Below are 24,606 nucleotides of genomic sequence, written 5' to 3'. Positions count from 1 at the left end.
CTGCGGTGGCGAGTATTCCTGTATGCCTCGGTGGCGCAGTGGGCTGCGCGTGTCATTATCTTAAGGGCGTACGTTCTATCCTCAACTCAGCCATCTCATTTTCTCTCCACGACGGTGAAAGGCACAGCATAGCTTTTGCGAGGTAAGGCCGTATTTGCCGTTTATTACCACCTAGGCTACTTTGCGTCAACGTGTGTTTGTTTCCAGTTATTACTAATTACAGTTTTGCTAGTTGCACTCGAGACTGAAAGCGATGTTTGCCTAGTATGACTTGCGTGCTTTGGGAGTGAGTAAGCGGGATCGTGGTGGCGGACAGAGTTCAGCGTTGGCGCCAGATTCGGCCCTAAAGTTGCGTGGAGGAGAAGTATTTCTGGACGCATACACACGTAGTGGATCGTTGAGGTATGTCCGGTATGGTTTAGTGGCTAGGATACCTGGCTTTCACCCAGGAGGCCCGGGTTCGATTCCCGGTACCTGAACGTGAATTTTCGGGGCTGAGATGAGAAAACTTCTCACGGCCGTTTTTCGTCTTCGTGGAGCTGCTGCTCTGGGTTCCAGGTATAAGGTGAGAGAAAGTCAAGAAAAAGAGATACATCCTCACGTTAATGGCGGGGCCGTTTTGAAGGGAGAGGAGACGGTTTTGCGGTTTTGGACTGCTGATGCGACAGTGTTGCATTGCCCGTTAGCTCAGTGGGCTATAGCGTCGTGCTAGTAACGCGTAGGTCATGGGTTCCATCCCTCCACGGGCCATTCCATTTTCTCCCCTAATAGGAAATGCTGTCTCCTGCGAGACTCTGCCAGGCAGATTCTAAATGATGTGCACATCCAGCTAGAAGTCTGAACGTTTCGCTAAGGGGTTGCCAACGGCCAGCTCACTTTCGATTAATGAAGTTAAGCAGACGTTTGCGTGGTTAGTGAGTGGATGGGTGATCGTCCGGGAACTGTGCGTGCTATTGGACCCTTTCATTTCAACCCCCCCCCCCCCCCTCCTCCTCTTGTGCTACAGTGTTGACGTGCTATGATGCCTCCCTAAGCAATTTAAATTACGTTAACGAACATATGATCCAAAATTTAACTAGGCTGTTTGCAAAAAGAGCGCAAGGAAAGTGCAAGAACGACTTTGGCAATAACAGAACCGTACGAATCAACAGATAATTTCTCAAATGTGTAGATAAGACTGTGGCGAAGCAGTGAGATTTCCGAAATTTGTAAATGAAAGTTTAGCTTTTCGTATTGAAAAGGAAAAGTACTCTTGATTACCTTATTTCTCGCAGCCGATTGTCGTACTTCTCCTGTCATATCGGCCCCACCGCCGAGCGGCAGCGAGCGGCAGTCGAGCAAAGTCGGGCCAAGTCGACACACGATGAAGTGAAATCAATCCACTTAGCTGGAACGAGGCAGGAGACGAGGAGATACTACCTGTGCCGCGACACGTGGCAATTTCGAGGATCGAATGGTCTTGAACACATACTATTGCGCTACGCAAAAATGACAAATCCTCCTGCGGTCGCCAGGAATCGAACCCGGATTAACTGCTTGGGAAGAAACCATGCTGACCGTTACACCACCACCGCATTGCGCTGCATTCTTCCTGTGTCGCGGTGCGTTGCCGCCCCTGCTGCCACCAGAGGCTCAAGCGACCCTGCTGCAGGCCCTCTGCCCTCCAGCACATCGGAACGCGGTGCCACGTGCTTCCAGGGCGATGCACTGTAACTAGACGCAGCATTGACTTCCGCCGAGAAATCGACCATTTCATGCACGGCATGGTGGGAAAACAATTCTGAAATTAGAACTTCTTAGTGAGGCTGCGGTGGCGAGTATTCCTGTATGCCTCGGTGGCGCAGTGGGCTGCGCGTGTCATTATCTTAAGGGCGTACGTTCTATCCTCAACTCAGCCATCTCATTTTCTCTCCACGACGGTGAAAGGCACAGCATAGCTTTTGCGAGGTAAGGCCGTATTTGCCGTTTATTACCACCTAGGCTACTTTGCGTCAACGTGTGTTTGTTTCCATCCGCCGAGAAATCGACCATTTCATGCACGGCATGGTGGGAAAACAATTCTGAAATTAGAACTTCTTAGTGAGGCTGCGGTGGCGAGTATTCCTGTATGCCTCGGTGGCGCAGTGGGCTGCGCGTGTCATTATCTTAAGGGCGTACGTTCTATCCTCAACTCAGCCATCTCATTTTCTCTCCACGACGGTGAAAGGCACAGCATAGCTTTTGCGAGGTAAGGCCGTATTTGCCGTTTATTACCACCTAGGCTACTTTGCGTCAACGTGTGTTTGTTTCCAGTTATTACTAATTACAGTTTTGCTAGTTGCACTCGAGACTGAAAGCGATGTTTGCCTAGTATGACTTGCGTGCTTTGGGAGTGAGTAAGCGGGATCGTGGTGGCGGACAGAGTTCAGCGTTGGCGCCAGATTCGGCCCTAAAGTTGCGTGGAGGAGAAGTATTTCTGGACGCATACACACGTAGTGGATCGTTGAGGTATGTCCGGTATGGTTTAGTGGCTAGGATACCTGGCTTTCACCCAGGAGGCCCGGGTTCGATTCCCGGTACCTGAACGTGAATTTTCGGGGCTGAGATGAGAAAACTTCTCACGGCCGTTTTTCGTCTTCGTGGAGCTGCTGCTCTGGGTTCCAGGTATAAGGTGAGAGAAAGTCAAGAAAAAGAGATACATCCTCACGTTAATGGCGGGGCCGTTTTGAAGGGAGAGGAGACGGTTTTGCGGTTTTGGACTGCTGATGCGACAGTGTTGCATTGCCCGTTAGCTCAGTGGGCTATAGCGTCGTGCTAGTAACGCGTAGGTCATGGGTTCCATCCCTCCACGGGCCATTCCATTTTCTCCCCTAATAGGAAATGCTGTCTCCTGCGAGACTCTGCCAGGCAGATTCTAAATGATGTGCACATCCAGCTAGAAGTCTGAACGTTTCGCTAAGGGGTTGCCAACGGCCAGCTCACTTTCGATTAATGAAGTTAAGCAGACGTTTGCGTGGTTAGTGAGTGGATGGGTGATCGTCCGGGAACTGTGCGTGCTATTGGACCCTTTCATTTCAACCCCCCCCCCCCCTCCTCCTCTTGTGCTACAGTGTTGACGTGCTATGATGCCTCCCTAAGCAATTTAAATTACGTTAACGAACATATGATCCAAAATTTAACTAGGCTGTTTGCAAAAAGAGCGCAAGGAAAGTGCAAGAACGACTTTGGCAATAACAGAACCGTACGAATCAACAGATAATTTCTCAAATGTGTAGATAACACTGTGGCGAAGCAGTGAGATTTCCGAAATTTGTAAATGAAAGTTTAGCTTTTCGTATTGAAAAGGAAAAGTACTCTTGATTACCTTATTTCTCGCAGCCGATTGTCGTACTTCTCCTGTCATATCGGCCCCACCGCCGAGCGGCAGCGAGCGGCAGTCGAGCAAAGTCGGGCCAAGTCGACACACGATGAAGTGAAATCAATCCACTTAGCTGGAACGAGGCAGGAGACGAGGAGATACTACCTGTGCCGCGACACGTGGCAATTTCGAGGATCGAATGGTCTTGAACACATACTATTGCGCTACGCAAAAATGACAAATCCTCCTGCGGTCGCCAGGAATCGAACCCGGATTAACTGCTTGGGAAGAAACCATGCTGACCGTTACACCACCACCGCATTGCGCTGCATTCTTCCTGTGTCGCGGTGCGTTGCCGCCCCTGCTGCCACCAGAGGCTCAAGCGACCCTGCTGCAGGCCCTCTGCCCTCCAGCACATCGGAACGCGGTGCCACGTGCTTCCAGGGCGATGCACTGTAACTAGACGCAGCATTGACTTCCGCCGAGAAATCGACCATTTCATGCACGGCATGGTGGGAAAACAATTCTGAAATTAGAACTTCTTAGTGAGGCTGCGGTGGCGAGTATTCCTGTATGCCTCGGTGGCGCAGTGGGCTGCGCGTGTCATTATCTTAAGGGCGTACGTTCTATCCTCAACTCAGCCATCTCATTTTCTCTCCACGACGGTGAAAGGCACAGCATAGCTTTTGCGAGGTAAGGCCGTATTTGCCGTTTATTACCACCTAGGCTACTTTGCGTCAACGTGTGTTTGTTTCCATCCGCCGAGAAATCGACCATTTCATGCACGGCATGGTGGGAAAACAATTCTGAAATTAGAACTTCTTAGTGAGGCTGCGGTGGCGAGTATTCCTGTATGCCTCGGTGGCGCAGTGGGCTGCGCGTGTCATTATCTTAAGGGCGTACGTTCTATCCTCAACTCAGCCATCTCATTTTCTCTCCACGACGGTGAAAGGCACAGCATAGCTTTTGCGAGGTAAGGCCGTATTTGCCGTTTATTACCACCTAGGCTACTTTGCGTCAACGTGTGTTTGTTTCCAGTTATTACTAATTACAGTTTTGCTAGTTGCACTCGAGACTGAAAGCGATGTTTGCCTAGTATGACTTGCGTGCTTTGGGAGTGAGTAAGCGGGATCGTGGTGGCGGACAGAGTTCAGCGTTGGCGCCAGATTCGGCCCTAAAGTTGCGTGGAGGAGAAGTATTTCTGGACGCATACACACGTAGTGGATCGTTGAGGTATGTCCGGTATGGTTTAGTGGCTAGGATACCTGGCTTTCACCCAGGAGGCCCGGGTTCGATTCCCGGTACCTGAACGTGAATTTTCGGGGCTGAGATGAGAAAACTTCTCACGGCCGTTTTTCGTCTTCGTGGAGCTGCTGCTCTGGGTTCCAGGTATAAGGTGAGAGAAAGTCAAGAAAAAGAGATACATCCTCACGTTAATGGCGGGGCCGTTTTGAAGGGAGAGGAGACGGTTTTGCGGTTTTGGACTGCTGATGCGACAGTGTTGCATTGCCCGTTAGCTCAGTGGGCTATAGCGTCGTGCTAGTAACGCGTAGGTCATGGGTTCCATCCCTCCACGGGCCATTCCATTTTCTCCCCTAATAGGAAATGCTGTCTCCTGCGAGACTCTGCCAGGCAGATTCTAAATGATGTGCACATCCAGCTAGAAGTCTGAACGTTTCGCTAAGGGGTTGCCAACGGCCAGCTCACTTTCGATTAATGAAGTTAAGCAGACGTTTGCGTGGTTAGTGAGTGGATGGGTGATCGTCCGGGAACTGTGCGTGCTATTGGACCCTTTCATTTCAACCCCCCCCCCCCCTCCTCCTCTTGTGCTACAGTGTTGACGTGCTATGATGCCTCCCTAAGCAATTTAAATTACGTTAACGAACATATGATCCAAAATTTAACTAGGCTGTTTGCAAAAAGAGCGCAAGGAAAGTGCAAGAACGACTTTGGCAATAACAGAACCGTACGAATCAACAGATAATTTCTCAAATGTGTAGATAACACTGTGGCGAAGCAGTGAGATTTCCGAAATTTGTAAATGAAAGTTTAGCTTTTCGTATTGAAAAGGAAAAGTACTCTTGATTACCTTATTTCTCGCAGCCGATTGTCGTACTTCTCCTGTCATATCGGCCCCACCGCCGAGCGGCAGCGAGCGGCAGTCGAGCAAAGTCGGGCCAAGTCGACACACGATGAAGTGAAATCAATCCACTTAGCTGGAACGAGGCAGGAGACGAGGAGATACTACCTGTGCCGCGACACGTGGCAATTTCGAGGATCGAATGGTCTTGAACACATACTATTGCGCTACGCAAAAATGACAAATCCTCCTGCGGTCGCCAGGAATCGAACCCGGATTAACTGCTTGGGAAGAAACCATGCTGACCGTTACACCACCACCGCATTGCGCTGCATTCTTCCTGTGTCGCGGTGCGTTGCCGCCCCTGCTGCCACCAGAGGCTCAAGCGACCCTGCTGCAGGCCCTCTGCCCTCCAGCACATCGGAACGCGGTGCCACGTGCTTCCAGGGCGATGCACTGTAACTAGACGCAGCATTGACTTCCGCCGAGAAATCGACCATTTCATGCACGGCATGGTGGGAAAACAATTCTGAAATTAGAACTTCTTAGTGAGGCTGCGGTGGCGAGTATTCCTGTATGCCTCGGTGGCGCAGTGGGCTGCGCGTGTCATTATCTTAAGGGCGTACGTTCTATCCTCAACTCAGCCATCTCATTTTCTCTCCACGACGGTGAAAGGCACAGCATAGCTTTTGCGAGGTAAGGCCGTATTTGCCGTTTATTACCACCTAGGCTACTTTGCGTCAACGTGTGTTTGTTTCCATCCGCCGAGAAATCGACCATTTCATGCACGGCATGGTGGGAAAACAATTCTGAAATTAGAACTTCTTAGTGAGGCTGCGGTGGCGAGTATTCCTGTATGCCTCGGTGGCGCAGTGGGCTGCGCGTGTCATTATCTTAAGGGCGTACGTTCTATCCTCAACTCAGCCATCTCATTTTCTCTCCACGACGGTGAAAGGCACAGCATAGCTTTTGCGAGGTAAGGCCGTATTTGCCGTTTATTACCACCTAGGCTACTTTGCGTCAACGTGTGTTTGTTTCCAGTTATTACTAATTACAGTTTTGCTAGTTGCACTCGAGACTGAAAGCGATGTTTGCCTAGTATGACTTGCGTGCTTTGGGAGTGAGTAAGCGGGATCGTGGTGGCGGACAGAGTTCAGCGTTGGCGCCAGATTCGGCCCTAAAGTTGCGTGGAGGAGAAGTATTTCTGGACGCATACACACGTAGTGGATCGTTGAGGTATGTCCGGTATGGTTTAGTGGCTAGGATACCTGGCTTTCACCCAGGAGGCCCGGGTTCGATTCCCGGTACCTGAACGTGAATTTTCGGGGCTGAGATGAGAAAACTTCTCACGGCCGTTTTTCGTCTTCGTGGAGCTGCTGCTCTGGGTTCCAGGTATAAGGTGAGAGAAAGTCAAGAAAAAGAGATACATCCTCACGTTAATGGCGGGGCCGTTTTGAAGGGAGAGGAGACGGTTTTGCGGTTTTGGACTGCTGATGCGACAGTGTTGCATTGCCCGTTAGCTCAGTGGGCTATAGCGTCGTGCTAGTAACGCGTAGGTCATGGGTTCCATCCCTCCACGGGCCATTCCATTTTCTCCCCTAATAGGAAATGCTGTCTCCTGCGAGACTCTGCCAGGCAGATTCTAAATGATGTGCACATCCAGCTAGAAGTCTGAACGTTTCGCTAAGGGGTTGCCAACGGCCAGCTCACTTTCGATTAATGAAGTTAAGCAGACGTTTGCGTGGTTAGTGAGTGGATGGGTGATCGTCCGGGAACTGTGCGTGCTATTGGACCCTTTCATTTCAACCCCCCCCCCCCTCCTCCTCTTGTGCTACAGTGTTGACGTGCTATGATGCCTCCCTAAGCAATTTAAATTACGTTAACGAACATATGATCCAAAATTTAACTAGGCTGTTTGCAAAAAGAGCGCAAGGAAAGTGCAAGAACGACTTTGGCAATAACAGAACCGTACGAATCAACAGATAATTTCTCAAATGTGTAGATAACACTGTGGCGAAGCAGTGAGATTTCCGAAATTTGTAAATGAAAGTTTAGCTTTTCGTATTGAAAAGGAAAAGTACTCTTGATTACCTTATTTCTCGCAGCCGATTGTCGTACTTCTCCTGTCATATCGGCCCCACCGCCGAGCGGCAGCGAGCGGCAGTCGAGCAAAGTCGGGCCAAGTCGACACACGATGAAGTGAAATCAATCCACTTAGCTGGAACGAGGCAGGAGACGAGGAGATACTACCTGTGCCGCGACACGTGGCAATTTCGAGGATCGAATGGTCTTGAACACATACTATTGCGCTACGCAAAAATGACAAATCCTCCTGCGGTCGCCAGGAATCGAACCCGGATTAACTGCTTGGGAAGAAAACCATGCTGACCGTTACACCACCACCGCATTGCGCTGCATTCTTCCTGTGTCGCGGTGCGTTGCCGCCCCTGCTGCCACCAGAGGCTCAAGCGACCCTGCTGCAGGCCCTCTGCCCTCCAGCACATCGGAACGCGGTGCCACGTGCTTCCAGGGCGATGCACTGTAACTAGACGCAGCATTGACTTCCGCCGAGAAATCGACCATTTCATGCACGGCATGGTGGGAAAACAATTCTGAAATTAGAACTTCTTAGTGAGGCTGCGGTGGCGAGTATTCCTGTATGCCTCGGTGGCGCAGTGGGCTGCGCGTGTCATTATCTTAAGGGCGTACGTTCTATCCTCAACTCAGCCATCTCATTTTCTCTCCACGACGGTGAAAGGCACAGCATAGCTTTTGCGAGGTAAGGCCGTATTTGCCGTTTATTACCACCTAGGCTACTTTGCGTCAACGTGTGTTTGTTTCCATCCGCCGAGAAATCGACCATTTCATGCACGGCATGGTGGGGAAAACAATTCTGAAATTAGAACTTCTTAGTGAGGCTGCGGTGGCGAGTATTCCTGTATGCCTCGGTGGCGCAGTGGGCTGCGCGTGTCATTATCTTAAGGGCGTACGTTCTATCCTCAACTCAGCCATCTCATTTTCTCTCCACGACGGTGAAAGGCACAGCATAGCTTTTGCGAGGTTAAGGCCGTATTTGCCGTTTATTACCACCTAGGCTACTTTGCGTCAACGTGTGTTTGTTTCCAGTTATTACTAATTACAGTTTTGCTAGTTGCACTCGAGACTGAAAGCGATGTTTGCCTAGTATGACTTGCGTGCTTTGGGAGTGAGTAAGCGGGATCGTTGGTGGCGGGACAGAGTTCAGCGTTGGCGCCAGATTCGGCCCTAAAGTTGCGTGGAGGAGAAGTATTTCTGGACGCATACACACGTAGTGGATCGTTGAGGTATGTCCGGTATGGTTTAGTGGCTAGGATACCTGGCTTTCACCCAGGAGGCCCGGGTTCGATTCCCGGTACCTGAACGTGAATTTTCGGGGCTGAGATGAGAAAACTTCTCACGGCCGTTTTTCGTCTTCGTGGAGCTGCTGCTCTGGGTTCCAGGTATAAGGTGAGAGAAAGTCAAGAAAAAGAGATACATCCTCACGTTAATGGCGGGGCCGTTTTGAAGGGAGAGGAGACGGTTTTGCGGTTTTGGACTGCTGATGCGACAGTGTTGCATTGCCCGTTAGCTCAGTGGGCTATAGCGTCGTGCTAGTAACGCGTAGGTCATGGGTTCCATCCCTCCACGGGCCATTCCATTTTCTCCCCTAATAGGAAATGCTGTCTCCTGCGAGACTCTGCCAGGCAGATTCTAAATGATGTGCACATCCAGCTAGAAGTCTGAACGTTTCGCTAAGGGGTTGCCAACGGCCAGCTCACTTTCGATTAATGAAGTTAAGCAGACGTTTGCGTGGTTAGTGAGTGGATGGGTGATCGTCCGGGAACTGTGCGTGCTATTGGACCCTTTCATTTCAACCCCCCCCCCCCCTCCTCCTCTTGTGCTACAGTGTTGACGTGCTATGATGCCTCCCTAAGCAATTTAAATTACGTTAACGAACATATGATCCAAAATTTAACTAGGCTGTTTGCAAAAAGAGCGCAAGGAAAGTGCAAGAACGACTTTGGCAATAACAGAACCGTACGAATCAACAGATAATTTCTCAAATGTGTAGATAACACTGTGGCGAAGCAGTGAGATTTCCGAAATTTGTAAATGAAAGTTTAGCTTTTCGTATTGAAAAGGAAAAGTACTCTTGATTACCTTATTTCTCGCAGCCGATTGTCGTACTTCTCCTGTCATATCGGCCCCACCGCCGAGCGGCAGCGAGCGGCAGTCGAGCAAAGTCGGGCCAAGTCGACACACGATGAAGTGAAATCAATCCACTTAGCTGGAACGAGGCAGGAGACGAGGAGATACTACCTGTGCCGCGACACGTGGCAATTTCGAGGATCGAATGGTCTTGAACACATACTATTGCGCTACGCAAAAATGACAAATCCTCCTGCGGTCGCCAGGAATCGAACCCGGATTAACTGCTTGGGAAGAAACCATGCTGACCGTTACACCACCACCGCATTGCGCTGCATTCTTCCTGTGTCGCGGTGCGTTGCCGCCCCTGCTGCCACCAGAGGCTCAAGCGACCCTGCTGCAGGCCCTCTGCCCTCCAGCACATCGGAACGCGGTGCCACGTGCTTCCAGGGCGATGCACTGTAACTAGACGCAGCATTGACTTCCGCCGAGAAATCGACCATTTCATGCACGGCATGGTGGGAAAACAATTCTGAAATTAGAACTTCTTAGTGAGGCTGCGGTGGCGAGTATTCCTGTATGCCTCGGTGGCGCAGTGGGCTGCGCGTGTCATTATCTTAAGGGCGTACGTTCTATCCTCAACTCAGCCATCTCATTTTCTCTCCACGACGGTGAAAGGCACAGCATAGCTTTTGCGAGGTAAGGCCGTATTTGCCGTTTATTACCACCTAGGCTACTTTGCGTCAACGTGTGTTTGTTTCCATCCGCCGAGAAATCGACCATTTCATGCACGGCATGGTGGGAAAACAATTCTGAAATTAGAACTTCTTAGTGAGGCTGCGGGTGGCGAGTATTCCTGTATGCCTCGGTGGCGCAGTGGGCTGCGCGTGTCATTATCTTAAGGGCGTACGTTCTATCCTCAACTCAGCCATCTCATTTTCTCTCCACGACGGTGAAAGGCACAGCATAGCTTTTGCGAGGTAAGGCCGTATTTGCCGTTTATTACCACCTAGGCTACTTTGCGTCAACGTGTGTTTGTTTCCAGTTATTACTAATTACAGTTTTGCTAGTTGCACTCGAGACTGAAAGCGATGTTTGCCTAGTATGACTTGCGTGCTTTGGGAGTGAGTAAGCGGGATCGTGGTGGCGGACAGAGTTCAGCGTTGGCGCCAGATTCGGCCCTAAAGTTGCGTGGAGGAGAAGTATTTCTGGACGCATACACACGTAGTGGATCGTTGAGGTATGTCCGGTATGGTTTAGTGGCTAGGATACCTGGCTTTCACCCAGGAGGCCCGGGTTCGATTCCCGGTACCTGAACGTGAATTTTCGGGGCTGAGATGAGAAAACTTCTCACGGCCGTTTTTTCGTCTTCGTGGAGCTGCTGCTCTGGGTTCCAGGTATAAGGTGAGAGAAAGTCAAGAAAAAGAGATACATCCTCACGTTAATGGCGGGGCCGTTTTGAAGGGAGAGGAGACGGTTTTGCGGTTTTGGACTGCTGATGCGACAGTGTTGCATTGCCCGTTAGCTCAGTGGGCTATAGCGTCGTGCTAGTAACGCGTAGGTCATGGGTTCCATCCCTCCACGGGCCATTCCATTTTCTCCCCTAATAGGAAATGCTGTCTCCTGCGAGACTCTGCCAGGCAGATTCTAAATGATGTGCACATCCAGCTAGAAGTCTGAACGTTTCGCTAAGGGGTTGCCAACGGCCAGCTCACTTTCGATTAATGAAGTTAAGCAGACGTTTGCGTGGTTAGTGAGTGGATGGGTGATCGTCCGGGAACTGTGCGTGCTATTGGACCCTTTCATTTCAACCCCCCCCCCCCTCCTCCTCTTGTGCTACAGTGTTGACGTGCTATGATGCCTCCCTAAGCAATTTAAATTACGTTAACGAACATATGATCCAAAATTTAACTAGGCTGTTTGCAAAAAGAGCGCAAGGAAAGTGCAAGAACGACTTTGGCAATAACAGAACCGTACGAATCAACAGATAATTTCTCAAATGTGTAGATAACACTGTGGCGAAGCAGTGAGATTTCCGAAATTTGTAAATGAAAGTTTAGCTTTTCGTATTGAAAAGGAAAAGTACTCTTGATTACCTTATTTCTCGCAGCCGATTGTCGTACTTCTCCTGTCATATCGGCCCCACCGCCGAGCGGCAGCGAGCGGCAGTCGAGCAAAGTCGGGCCAAGTCGACACACGATGAAGTGAAATCAATCCACTTAGCTGGAACGAGGCAGGAGACGAGGAGATACTACCTGTGCCGCGACACGTGGCAATTTCGAGGATCGAATGGTCTTGAACACATACTATTGCGCTACGCAAAAATGACAAATCCTCCTGCGGTCGCCAGGAATCGAACCCGGATTAACTGCTTGGGAAGAAACCATGCTGACCGTTACACCACCACCGACATTGCGCTGCATTCTTCCTGTGTCGCGGTGCGTTGCCGCCCCTGCTGCCACCAGAGGCTCAAGCGACCCTGCTGCAGGCCCTCTGCCCTCCAGCACATCGGAACGCGGTGCCACGTGCTTCCAGGGCGATGCACTGTAACTAGACGCAGCATTGACTTCCGCCGAGAAATCGACCATTTCATGCACGGCATGGTGGGAAAACAATTCTGAAATTAGAACTTCTTAGTGAGGCTGCGGTGGCGAGTATTCCTGTATGCCTCGGTGGCGCAGTGGGCTGCGCGTGTCATTATCTTAAGGGCGTACGTTCTATCCTCAACTCAGCCATCTCATTTTCTCTCCACGACGGTGAAAGGCACAGCATAGCTTTTGCGAGGTAAGGCCGTATTTGCCGTTTATTACCACCTAGGCTACTTTGCGTCAACGTGTGTTTGTTTCCATCCGCCGAGAAATCGACCATTTCATGCACGGCATGGTGGGAAAACAATTCTGAAATTAGGAACTTCTTAGTGAGGCTGCGGTGGCGAGTATTCCTGTATGCCTCGGTGGCGCAGTGGGCTGCGCGTGTCATTATCTTAAGGGCGTACGTTCTATCCTCAACTCAGCCATCTCATTTTCTCTCCACGACGGTGAAAGGCACAGCATAGCTTTTGCGAGGTAAGGCCGTATTTGCCGTTTATTACCACCTAGGCTACTTTGCGTCAACGTGTGTTTGTTTCCAGTTATTACTAATTACAGTTTTGCTAGTTGCACTCGAGACTGAAAGCGATGTTTGCCTAGTATGACTTGCGTGCTTTGGGAGTGAGTAAGCGGGATCGTGGTGGCGGACAGAGTTCAGCGTTGGCGCCAGATTCGGCCCTAAAGTTGCGTGGAGGAGAAGTATTTCTGGACGCATACACACGTAGTGGATCGTTGAGGTATGTCCGGTATGGTTTAGTGGCTAGGATACCTGGCTTTCACCCAGGAGGCCCGGGTTCGATTCCCGGTACCTGAACGTGAATTTTCGGGGCTGAGATGAGAAAACTTCTCACGGCCGTTTTTCGTCTTCGTGGAGCTGCTGCTCTGGGTTCCAGGTATAAGGTGAGAGAAAGTCAAGAAAAAGAGATACATCCTCACGTTAATGGCGGGGCCGTTTTGAAGGGAGAGGAGACGGTTTTGCGGTTTTGGACTGCTGATGCGACAGTGTTGCATTGCCCGTTAGCTCAGTGGGCTATAGCGTCGTGCTAGTAACGCGTAGGTCATGGGTTCCATCCCTCCACGGGCCATTCCATTTTCTCCCCTAATAGGAAATGCTGTCTCCTGCGAGACTCTGCCAGGCAGATTCTAAATGATGTGCACATCCAGCTAGAAGTCTGAACGTTTCGCTAAGGGGTTGCCAACGGCCAGCTCACTTTCGATTAATGAAGTTAAGCAGACGTTTGCGTGGTTAGTGAGTGGATGGGTGATCGTCCGGGAACTGTGCGTGCTATTGGACCCTTTCATTTCAACCCCCCCCCCCCCTCCTCCTCTTGTGCTACAGTGTTGACGTGCTATGATGCCTCCCTAAGCAATTTAAATTACGTTAACGAACATATGATCCAAAATTTAACTAGGCTGTTTGCAAAAAGAGCGCAAGGAAAGTGCAAGAACGACTTTGGCAATAACAGAACCGTACGAATCAACAGATAATTTCTCAAATGTGTAGATAACACTGTGGCGAAGCAGTGAGATTTCCGAAATTTGTAAATGAAAGTTTAGCTTTTCGTATTGAAAAGGAAAAGTACTCTTGATTACCTTATTTCTCGCAGCCGATTGTCGTACTTCTCCTGTCATATCGGCCCCACCGCCGAGCGGCAGCGAGCGGCAGTCGAGCAAAGTCGGGCCAAGTCGACACACGATGAAGTGAAATCAATCCACTTAGCTGGAACGAGGCAGGAGACGAGGAGATACTACCTGTGCCGCGACACGTGGCAATTTCGAGGATCGAATGGTCTTGAACACATACTATTGCGCTACGCAAAAATGACAAATCCTCCTGCGGTCGCCAGGAATCGAACCCGGATTAACTGCTTGGGAAGAAACCATGCTGACCGTTACACCACCACCGCATTGCGCTGCATTCTTCCTGTGTCGCGGTGCGTTGCCGCCCCTGCTGCCACCAGAGGCTCAAGCGACCCTGCTGCAGGCCCTCTGCCCTCCAGCACATCGGAACGCGGTGCCACGTGCTTCCAGGGCGATGCACTGTAACTAGACGCAGCATTGACTTCCGCCGAGAAATCGACCATTTCATGCACGGCATGGTGGGAAAACAATTCTGAAATTAGAACTTCTTAGTGAGGCTGCGGTGGCGAGTATTCCTGTATGCCTCGGTGGCGCAGTGGGCTGCGCGTGTCATTATCTTAAGGGCGTACGTTCTATCCTCAACTCAGCCATCTCATTTTCTCTCCACGACGGTGAAAGGCACAGCATAGCTTTTGCGAGGTAAGGCCGTATTTGCCGTTTATTACCACCTAGGCTACTTTGCGTCAACGTGTGTTTGTTTCCATCCGCCGAGAAATCGACCATTTCATGCACGGCATGGTGGGAAAACAATTCTGAAATTAGAACTTCTTAGTGAGGCTGCGGTGGCGAGTATTCCTGTATGCCTCGGTGGCGCAGTGGGCTGCGCGTGTCATTATCTTAAGGGCGTACGTTCTATCCTCAACTCAGCCATCTCATTTTCTCTCCACGACGGTGAAAGGCACAGCATAGCTTTTGCGAGGTAAGGCCGTATTTGCCGTTTATTACCACCTAGGCTACTTTGCGTCAACGTGTGTTTGTTTCCAGTTATTACTAATTACAGTTTTGCTAGTTGCACTCGAGACTGAAAGCGATGTTTGCCTAGTATGACTTGCGTGCTTTGGGAGTGAGTAAGCGGGATCGTGGTGGCGGACAGAGTTCAGCGTTGGCGCCAGATTCGGCCCTAAAGTTGCGTGGAGGAGAAGTATTTCTGGACGCATACACACGTAGTGGATCGTTGAGGTATGTCCGGTATGGTTTAGTGGCTAGGATACCTGGCTTTCACCCAGGAGGCCCGGGTTCGATTCCCGGTACCTGAACGTGAATTTTCGGGGCTGAGATGAGAAAACTTCTCACGGCCGTTTTTCGTCTTCGTGGAGCTGCTGCTCTGGGTTCCAGGTATAAGGTGAGAGAAAGTCAAGAAAAAGAGATACATCCTCACGTTAATGGCGGGGCCGTTTTGAAGGGAGAGGAGACGGTTTTGCGGTTTTGGACTGCTGATGCGACAGTGTTGCATTGCCCGTTAGCTCAGTGGGCTATAGCGTCGTGCTAGTAACGCGTAGGTCATGGGTTCCATCCCTCCACGGGCCATTCCATTTTCTCCCCTAATAGGAAATGCTGTCTCCTGCGAGACTCTGCCAGGCAGATTCTAAATGATGTGCACATCCAGCTAGAAGTCTGAACGTTTCGCTAAGGGGTTGCCAACGGCCAGCTCACTTTCGATTAATGAAGTTAAGCAGACGTTTGCGTGGTTAGTGAGTGGATGGGTGATCGTCCGGGAACTGTGCGTGCTATTGGACCCTTTCATTTCAACCCCCCCCCCCCCTCCTCCTCTTGTGCTACAGTGTTGACGTGCTATGATGCCTCCCTAAGCAATTTAAATTACGTTAACGAACATATGATCCAAAATTTAACTAGGCTGTTTGCAAAAAGAGCGCAAGGAAAGTGCAAGAACGACTTTGGCAATAACAGAACCGTACGAATCAACAGATAATTTCTCAAATGTGTAGATAACACTGTGGCGAAGCAGTGAGATTTCCGAAATTTGTAAATGAAAGTTTAGCTTTTCGTATTGAAAAGGAAAAGTACTCTTGATTACCTTATTTCTCGCAGCCGATTGTCGTACTTCTCCTGTCATATCGGCCCCACCGCCGAGCGGCAGCGAGCGGCAGTCGAGCAAAGTCGGGCCAAGTCGACACACGATGAAGTGAAATCAATCCACTTAGCTGGAACGAGGCAGGAGACGAGGAGATACTACCTGTGCCGCGACACGTGGCAATTTCGAGGATCGAATGGTCTTGAACACATACTATTGCGCTACGCAAAAATGACAAATCCTCCTGCGGTCGCCAGGAATCGAACCCGGATTAACTGCTTGGGAAGAAACCATGCTGACCGTTACACCACCACCGCATTGCGCTGCATTCTTCCTGTGTCGCGGTGCGTTGCCGCCCCTGCTGCCACCAGAGGCTCAAGCGACCCTGCTGCAGGCCCTCTGCCCTCCAGCACATCGGAACGCGGTGCCACGTGCTTCCAGGGCGATGCACTGTAACTAGACGCAGCATTGACTTCCGCCGAGAAATCGACCATTTCATGCACGGCATGGTGGGAAAACAATTCTGAAATTAGAACTTCTTAGTGAGGCTGCGGTGGCGAGTATTCCTGTATGCCTCGGTGGCGCAGTGGGCTGCGCGTGTCATTATCTTAAGGGCGTACGTTCTATCCTCAACTCAGCCATCTCATTTTCTCTCCACGACGGTGAAAGGCACAGCATAGCTTTTGCGAGGTAAGGCCGTATTTGCCGTTTATTACCACCTAGGCTACTTTGCGTCAACGTGTGTTTGTTTCCATCCGCCGAGAAATCGACCATTTCATGCACGGCATGGTGGGAAAACAATTCTGAAATTAGAACTTCTTAGTGAGGCTGCGGTGGCGAGTATTCCTGTATGCCTCGGTGGCGCAGTGGGCTGCGCGTGTCATTATCTTAAGGGCGTACGTTCTATCCTCAACTCAGCCATCTCATTTTCTCTCCACGACGGTGAAAGGCACAGCATAGCTTTTGCGAGGTAAGGCCGTATTTGCCGTTTATTACCACCTAGGCTACTTTGCGTCAACGTGTGTTTGTTTCCAGTTATTACTAATTACAGTTTTGCTAGTTGCACTCGAGACTGAAAGCGATGTTTGCCTAGTATGACTTGCGTGCTTTGGGAGTGAGTAAGCGGGATCGTGGTGGCGGACAGAGTTCAGCGTTGGCGCCAGATTCGGCCCTAAGTTGCGTGGAGGAGAAGTATTTCTGGACGCATACACACGTAGTGGATCGTTGAGGTATGTCCGGTATGGTTTAGTGGCTAGGATACCTGGCTTTCACCCAGGAGGCCCGGGTTCGATTCCCGGTACCTGAACGTGAATTTTCGGGGCTGAGATGAGAAAACTTCTCACGGCCGTTTTTCGTCTTCGTGGAGCTGCTGCTCTGGGTTCCAGGTATAAGGTGAGAGAAAGTCAAGAAAAAGAGATACATCCTCACGTTAATGGCGGGGCCGTTTTGAAGGGAGAGGAGACGGTTTTGCGGTTTTGGACTGCTGATGCGACAGTGTTGCATTGCCCGTTAGCTCAGTGGGCTATAGCGTCGTGCTAGTAACGCGTAGGTCATGGGTTCCATCCCTCCACGGGCCATTCCATTTTCTCCCCTAATAGGAAATGCTGTCTCCTGCGAGACTCTGCCAGGCAGATTCTAAATGATGTGCACATCCAGCTAGAAGTCTGAACGTTTCGCTAAGGGGTTGCCAACGGCCAGCTCACTTTCGATTAATGAAGTTAAGCAGACGTTTGCGTGGTTAGTGAGTGGATGGGTGATCGTCCGGGAACTGTGCGTGCTATTGGACCCTTTCATTTCAACCCCCCCCCCCCTCCTCCTCTTGTGCTACAGTGTTGACGTGCTATGATGCCTCCCTAAGCAATTTAAATTACGTTAACGAACATATGATCCAAAATTTAACTAGGCTGTTTGCAAAAAGAGCGCAAGGAAAGTGCAAGAACGACTTTGGCAATAACAGAACCGTACGAATCAACAGATAATTTCTCAAATGTGTAGATAACACTGTGGCGAAGCAGTGAGATTTCCGAAATTTGTAAATGAAAGTTTAGCTTTTCGTATTGAAAAGGAAAAGTACTCTTGATTACCTTATTTCTCGCAGCCGATTGTCGTACTTCTCCTGTCATATCGGCCCCACCGCCGAGCGGCAGCGAGCGGCAGTCGAGCAAAGTCGGGCCAAGTCGACACACGATGAAGTGAAATCAATCCACTTAGCTGGAACGAGGCAGGAGACGAGGAGATACTACCTGTGCCGCGACACGTGGCAATTTCGAGGATCGAATGGTCTTGAACACATACTATTGCGCTACGCAAAAATGACAAATCCTCCTGCGGTCGCCAGGAATCGAACCCGGATTAACTGCTTGGAAGAAACCATGCTGACCGTTACACCACCACCGCATTGCGCTGCATTCTTCCTGTGTCGCGGTGCGTTGCCGCCCCTGCTGCCACCAGAGGCTCAAGCGACCCTGCTGCAGGCCCTCTGCCCTCCAGCACATCGGAACGCGGTGCCACGTGCTTCCAGGGCGATGCACTGTAACTAGACGCAGCATTGACTTCCGCCGAGAAATCGACCATTTCATGCACGGCATGGTGGGGAAAACAATTCTGAAATTAGAACTTCTTAGTGAGGCTGCGGTGGCGAGTATTCCTGTATGCCTCGGTGGCGCAGTGGGCTGCGCGTGTCATTATCTTAAGGGCGTACGTTCTATCCTCAACTCAGCCATCTCATTTTCTCTCCACGACGGTGAAAGGCACAGCATAGCTTTTGCGAGGTAAGGCCGTATTTGCCGTTTATTACCACCTAGGCTACTTTGCGTCAACGTGTGTTTGTTTCCATCCGCCGAGAAATCGACCATTTCATGCACGGCATGGTGGGAAAACAATTCTGAAATTAGAACTTCTTAGTGAGGCTGCGGTGGCGAGTATTCCTGTATGCCTCGGTGGCGCAGTGGGCTGCGCGTGTCATTATCTTAAGGGCGTACGTTCTATCCTCAACTCAGCCATCTCATTTTCTCTCCACGACGGTGAAAGGCACAGCATAGCTTTTGCGAGGTAAGGCCGTATTTGCCGTTTATTACCACCTAGGCTACTTTGCGTCAACGTGTGTTTGTTTCCAGTTATTACTAATTACAGTTTTGCTAGTTGCACTCGAGACTGAAAGCGATGTTTGCCTAGTATGACTTGCGTGCTTTGGGAGTGAGTAAGCGGGATCGTGGTGGCGGACAGAGTTCAGCGTTGGCGCCAGATTCGGCCCTAAAGTTGCGTGGAGGAGAAGTATTTCTGGACGCATACACACGTAGTGGATCGTTGAGGTATGTCCGGTATGGTTTAGTGGCTAGGATACCTGGCTTTCACTCCAGGAGGCCCGGTTCGATTCCCGGTACCTGAACGTGAATTTTCGGGGCTGAGATGAGAAAACTTCTCACGGCCGTTTTTCGTCTTCGTGGAGCTGCTGCTCTGGGTTCCAGGTATAAGGTGAGAGAAAGTCAAGAAAAAGAGATACATCCTCACGTTAATGGCGGGGCCGTTTTGAAGGGAGAGGAGACGGTTTTGCGGTTTTGGACTGCTGATGCGACAGTGTTGCATTGCCCGTTAGCTCAGTGGGCTATAGCGTCGTGCTAGTAACGCGTAGGTCATGGGTTCCATCCCTCCACGGGCCATTCCATTTCTCCCCTAATAGGAAATGCTGTCTCCTGCGAGACTCTGCCAGGCAGATTCTAAATGATGTGCACATCCAGCTAGAAGTCTGAACGTTTCGCTAAGGGGTTGCCAACGGCCAGCTCACTTTCGATTAATGAAGTTAAGCAGACGTTTGCGTGGTTAGTGAGTGGATGGGTGATCGTCCGGGAACTGTGCGTGCTATTGGACCCTTTCATTTCAACCCCCCCCCCCCTCCTCCTCTTGTGCTACAGTGTTGACGTGCTATGATGCCTCCCTAAGCAATTTAAATTACGTTAACGAACATATGATCCAAAATTTAACTAGGCTGTTTGCAAAAGAGCGCAAGGAAAGTGCAAGAACGACTTTGGCAATAACAGAACCGTACGAATCAACAGATAATTTCTCAAATGTGTAGATAACACTGTGGCGAAGCAGTGAGATTTCCGAAATTTGTAAATGAAAGGTTTAGCTTTTCGTATTGAAAAGGAAAAGTACTCTTGATTACCTTATTTCTCGCAGCCGATTGTCGTACTTCTCCTGTCATATCGGCCCCACCGCCGAGCGGCAGCGAGCGGCAGTCGAGCAAAGTCGGGCCAAGTCGACACACGATGAAGTGAAATCAATCCACTTAGCTGGAACGAGGCAGGAGACGAGGAGATACTACCTGTGCCGCGACACGTGGCAATTTCGAGGATCGAATGGTCTTGAACACATACTATTGCGCTACGCAAAAATGACAAATCCTCCTGCGGTCGCCAGGAATCGAACCCGGATTAACTGCTTGGGAAGAAACCATGCTGACCGTTACACCACCACCGCATTGCGCTGCATTCTTCCTGTGTCGCGGTGCGTTGCCGCCCCTGCTGCCACCAGAGGCTCAAGCGACCCTGCTGCAGGCCCTCTGCCCTCCAGCACATCGGAACGCGGTGCCACGTGCTTCCAGGGCGATGCACTGTAACTAGACGCAGCATTGACTTCCGCCGAGAAATCGACCATTTCATGCACCGGCATGGTGGGGAAAACAATTCTGAAATTAGAACTTCTTAGTGAGGCTGCGGTGGCGAGTATTCCTGTATGCCTCGGTGGCGCAGTGGGCTGCGCGTGTCATTATCCTTAAGGGCGTACGTTCTATCCTCAACTCAGCCATCTCATTTTCTCTCCACGACGGTGAAAGGCACAGCATAGCTTTTGCGAGGTAAGGCCGTATTTGCCGTTTATTACCACCTAGGCTACTTTGCGTCAACGTGTGTTTGTTTCCATCCGCCGAGAAATCGACCATTTCATGCACGGCATGGTGGGAAAACAATTCTGAAATTAGAACTTCTTAGTGAGGCTGCGGTGGCGAGTATTCCTGTATGCCTCGGTGGCGCAGTGGGCTGCGCGTGTCATTATCTTAAGGGCGTACGTTCTATCCTCAACTCAGCCATCTCATTTTCTCTCCACGACGGTTGAAAGGCACAGCATAGCTTTTGCGAGGTAAGGCCGTATTTGCCGTTTATTACCACCTAGGCTACTTTGCGTCAACGTGTGTTTGTTTCCAGTTATTACTAATTACAGTTTTGCTAGTTGCACTCGAGACTGAAAGCGATGTTTGCCTAGTATGACTTGCGTGCTTTGGGAGTGAGTAAGCGGGATCGTGGTGGCGGACAGAGTTCAGCGTTGGCGCCAGATTCGGCCCTAAAGTTGCGTGGAGGAGAAGTATTTCTGGACGCATACACACGTAGTGGATCGTTGAGGTATGTCCGGTATGGTTTAGTGGCTAGGATACCTGGCTTTCACCCAGGAGCCCGGGTTCGATTCCCGGTACCTGAACGTGAATTTTCGGGGCTGGAGATGAGAAAACTTCTCACGGCCGTTTTTCGTCTTCGTGGAGCTGCTGCTCTGGGTTCCAGGTATAAGGTGAGAGAAAGTCAAGGAAAAAGAGATACATCCTCACGTTAATGGCGGGGGCCGTTTTGAAGGGAGAGGAGACGGTTTTGCGGTTTTGGACTGCTGATGCGACAGTGTTGCATTGCCCGTTAGCTCAGTGGGCTATAGCGTCGTGCTAGTAACGCGTAGGTCATGGGTTCCATCCTCCACGGGCCATTCCATTTTCTCCCCTAATAGGAAATGCTGTCTCCTGCGAGACTCTGCCAGGCAGATTCTAAATGATGTGCACATCCAGCTAGAAGTCTGAACGTTTTCGCTAAGGGGTTGCCAACGGCCAGCTCACTTTCGATTAATGAAGTTAAGCAGACGTTTGCGTGGTTAGTGAGTGGAATGGGTGATCGTCCGGGAACTGTGCGTGCTATTGGACCCTTTCATTTCAACCCCCCCCCCTCCTCCTCTTGTGCTACAGTGTTGACGTGCTATGATGCCTCCCTAAGCAATTTAAATTACGTTAACGAACATATGATCCAAAATTTAACTAGGCTGTTTGCAAAAAGAGCGCAAGGAAAGTGCAAGAACGACTTTGGCAATAACAGAACCGTACGAATCAACAGATAATTTCTCAAATGTGTAGATAACACTGTGGCGAAGCAGTGAGATTTCCGAAATTTGTAAATGGAAAGTTTAGCTTTTCGTATTGAAAAGGAAAAGTACTCTTGATTACCTTATTTCTCGCAGCCGATTGTCGTACTTCTCCTGTCATATCGGCCCCACCGCCGAGCGGCAGCGAGCGGCAGTCGAGCAAAGTCGGGCCAAGTCGACACACGATGAAGTGAAATCAATCCACTTAAGCTGGAACGAGGCAGGAGACGAGGAGATACTACCTGTGCCGCGACACGTGGCAATTTCGAGGATCGAATGGTCTTGAACACATACTATTGCGCTACGCAAAAATGACAAATCCTCCTGCGGTCGCCAGGAATCGAACCCGGATTAACTGCTTGGGAAGAAACCATGCTGACCGTTACACCACCACCGCATTGCGCTGCATTCTTCCTGTGTCGCGGTGCGTTGCCGCCCCTGCTGCCACCAGAGGCTCAAGCGACCCTGCTGCAGGCCCTCTGCCCTCCAGCACATCGGAACGCGGTGCCACGTGCTTCCAGGGCGATGCACTGTAACTAGACGCAGCATTGACTTCCGCCGAGAAATCGACCATTTCATGCACGGCATGGTGGGAAACAATTCTGAAATTAGAACTTCTTAGTGAGGCTGCGGTGGCGAGTATTCCTGTATGCCTCGGTGGCGCAGGTGGGCTGCGCTGTGTCATTATCTTAAGGGCGTACGTTCTATCCTCAACTCAGCCATCTCATTTTCTCTCCACGACGGTGAAAGGCACAGCATAGCTTTTGCGAGGTAAGGCCGTATTTGCCGTTTATTACCACCTAGGCTACTTTGCGTCAACGTGTGTTTGTTTCCATCCGCCGAGAAATCGACCATTTCATGCACGGGCATGGTGGGAAAACAATTCTGAAATTAGAACTTCTTAGTGAGGCTGCGGTGGCGAGTATTCCTGTATGCCTCGGTGGCGCAGTGGGCTGCGCGTGTCATTATCTTAAGGGCGTACGTTCTATCCTCAACTCAGCCATCTCATTTTCTCTCCACGACGGTGAAAGGCACAGCATAGCTTTTGCGAGGTAAGGCCGTATTTGCCGTTTATTACCACCTAGGCTACTTTGCGTCAACGTGTGTTTGTTCCAGTTATTACTAATTACAGTTTTGCTAGTTGCACTCGAGACTGAAAGCGATGTTTGCCTAGTATGACTTGCGCGCCTTTGGGAGTGAGTAAGCGGGATCGTGGTGGCGGACAGAGTTCAGCGTTGGCGCCAGATTCGGCCCTAAAGTTGCGTGGAGGAGAAGTATTTCTGGACGCATACCACACGTAGTGGATCGTTGAGGTATGTCCGGTATGGTTTAGTGGCTAGGATACCTGCTTTCACCCAGGAGGCCCGGGTTCGATTCCCGGTACCTGAACGTGAATTTTCGGGGGCTGAGATGAGAAAACTTCTCACGGCCGTTTTTCGTCTTCGTGGAGCTGCTGCTCTGGGTTCCAGGTATAAGGTGAGAGAAAGTCAAGAAAAAGAGATACATCCTCACGTTAATGGCGGGGGCCGTTTTGAAGGGAGAGGAGACGGTTTTTGCGGTTTTGGACTGCTGATGCGACAGTGTTGCATTGCCGTTAGCTCAGTGGGCTATAGCGTCGTGCTAGTAACGCGTAGGTCATGGGGTTCCATCCCTCCACGGGCCATTCCATTTTCTCCCCCTAATAGGAAATGCTGTCTCCTGCGAGACTCTGCCAGCGCAGATTCTAAATGATGTGCACATCCAGCTAGAAGTCTGAACGTTTCGCTAAGGGGTTGCCAACGGCCAGCTCACTTTCGATTAATGAAGTTAAGCAGGACGTTTGCGTGGTTAGTGAGTGGATGGGTGATCGTCCGGGAACTGTGCGTGCTATTGGACCCTTTCATTTCAACCCACCCCCCCCCCTCCTCCTCTTGTGCTACAGTGTTGACGTGCTATGATGCCTCCCTAAGCAATTTAATTACGTTAACGAACATATGATCCAAAATTTAACTAGGCTGTTTGCAAAAAGAGCGCAAGGAAAGTGCAAGAACGACTTTGGCAATAACAGAACCGTACGAATCAACAGATAATTTCTCAAATGTGTAGATACACTGTGGCGAAGCAGTGAGATTTCCGAAATTTGTAAATGAAAGTTTAGCTTTTCGTATTGAAAAGGAAAAGTACTCTTGATTACCTTATTTCTCGCAGCCGATTGTCGTACTTCCTCCTGTCATATCGGCCCCACCGCCGAGCGGCAGCGAGCGGCCAGTCGAGCAAAGTCGGGCCAAGTCGACACACGATGAAGTGAAATCAATCCACTTAGCTGGAACGAGGCAGGAGACGAGGAGATACTACCTGTGCCGCGACACGTGGCAATTTCGAGGATCGAATGGTCTTGAACACATACTATTGCGCTACGCAAAATGACAAATCCTCCTGCGGTTCGCCAGGAATCGAACCCGGATTAAACTGCTTGGGAAGAAACCATGCTGACCGCTTACACCACCACCGCATTGCGGCTGCATTCTTCCTGTGTCGCGGTGCGTTGCCGCCCCTGCTGCCACCAGAGGCTCAAGCGACCCCTGCTGCAGGCCCTCTGCCCTCCAGCACA

At 50.5% G+C, this 24,606-nt stretch overlaps 10 non-coding genes across 10 annotated transcripts; all 10 read left to right on the top strand.

Moving 5' to 3' along the window:
- The first annotated feature begins 407 nt into the window (after positions 1-407).
- Trnae-uuc lies at positions 408-479 on the top strand. The gene has a single exon. It is a non-coding gene; the product is annotated as a tRNA-Glu (tRNA).
- A 2,013-nt stretch (positions 480-2,492) lies between these two features.
- Positions 2,493-2,564, top strand: Trnae-uuc. The gene has a single exon. It is a non-coding gene; the product is annotated as a tRNA-Glu (tRNA).
- A 2,011-nt stretch (positions 2,565-4,575) lies between these two features.
- On the top strand, positions 4,576-4,647 carry Trnae-uuc. Its single transcript has one exon. It is a non-coding gene; the product is annotated as a tRNA-Glu (tRNA).
- A 2,011-nt stretch (positions 4,648-6,658) lies between these two features.
- On the top strand, positions 6,659-6,730 carry Trnae-uuc. Its single transcript has one exon. It is a non-coding gene; the product is annotated as a tRNA-Glu (tRNA).
- Positions 6,731-8,745: 2,015 nt separating this feature from the next.
- Positions 8,746-8,817, top strand: Trnae-uuc. Its single transcript has one exon. It is a non-coding gene; the product is annotated as a tRNA-Glu (tRNA).
- A 2,012-nt stretch (positions 8,818-10,829) lies between these two features.
- Positions 10,830-10,901, top strand: Trnae-uuc. The gene has a single exon. It is a non-coding gene; the product is annotated as a tRNA-Glu (tRNA).
- A 2,013-nt stretch (positions 10,902-12,914) lies between these two features.
- On the top strand, positions 12,915-12,986 carry Trnae-uuc. Its single transcript has one exon. It is a non-coding gene; the product is annotated as a tRNA-Glu (tRNA).
- Positions 12,987-14,997: 2,011 nt separating this feature from the next.
- Trnae-uuc lies at positions 14,998-15,069 on the top strand. The gene has a single exon. It is a non-coding gene; the product is annotated as a tRNA-Glu (tRNA).
- Positions 15,070-17,079: 2,010 nt separating this feature from the next.
- Positions 17,080-17,151, top strand: Trnae-uuc. Its single transcript has one exon. It is a non-coding gene; the product is annotated as a tRNA-Glu (tRNA).
- Positions 17,152-21,246: 4,095 nt separating this feature from the next.
- On the top strand, positions 21,247-21,317 carry Trnae-uuc. Its single transcript has one exon. It is a non-coding gene; the product is annotated as a tRNA-Glu (tRNA).
- The last annotated feature ends 3,289 nt before the right edge of the window (positions 21,318-24,606 follow it).

Source organism: Schistocerca piceifrons, unplaced genomic scaffold (assembly GCF_021461385.2).
Source record: "Schistocerca piceifrons isolate TAMUIC-IGC-003096 unplaced genomic scaffold, iqSchPice1.1 HiC_scaffold_1222, whole genome shotgun sequence".
Lineage (NCBI taxonomy): Eukaryota > Metazoa > Arthropoda > Insecta > Orthoptera > Acrididae > Schistocerca > Schistocerca piceifrons.
Note: the sequence above shows the minus strand (reverse complement) of the source record. Positions and strands in the feature narration are given on the sequence as shown.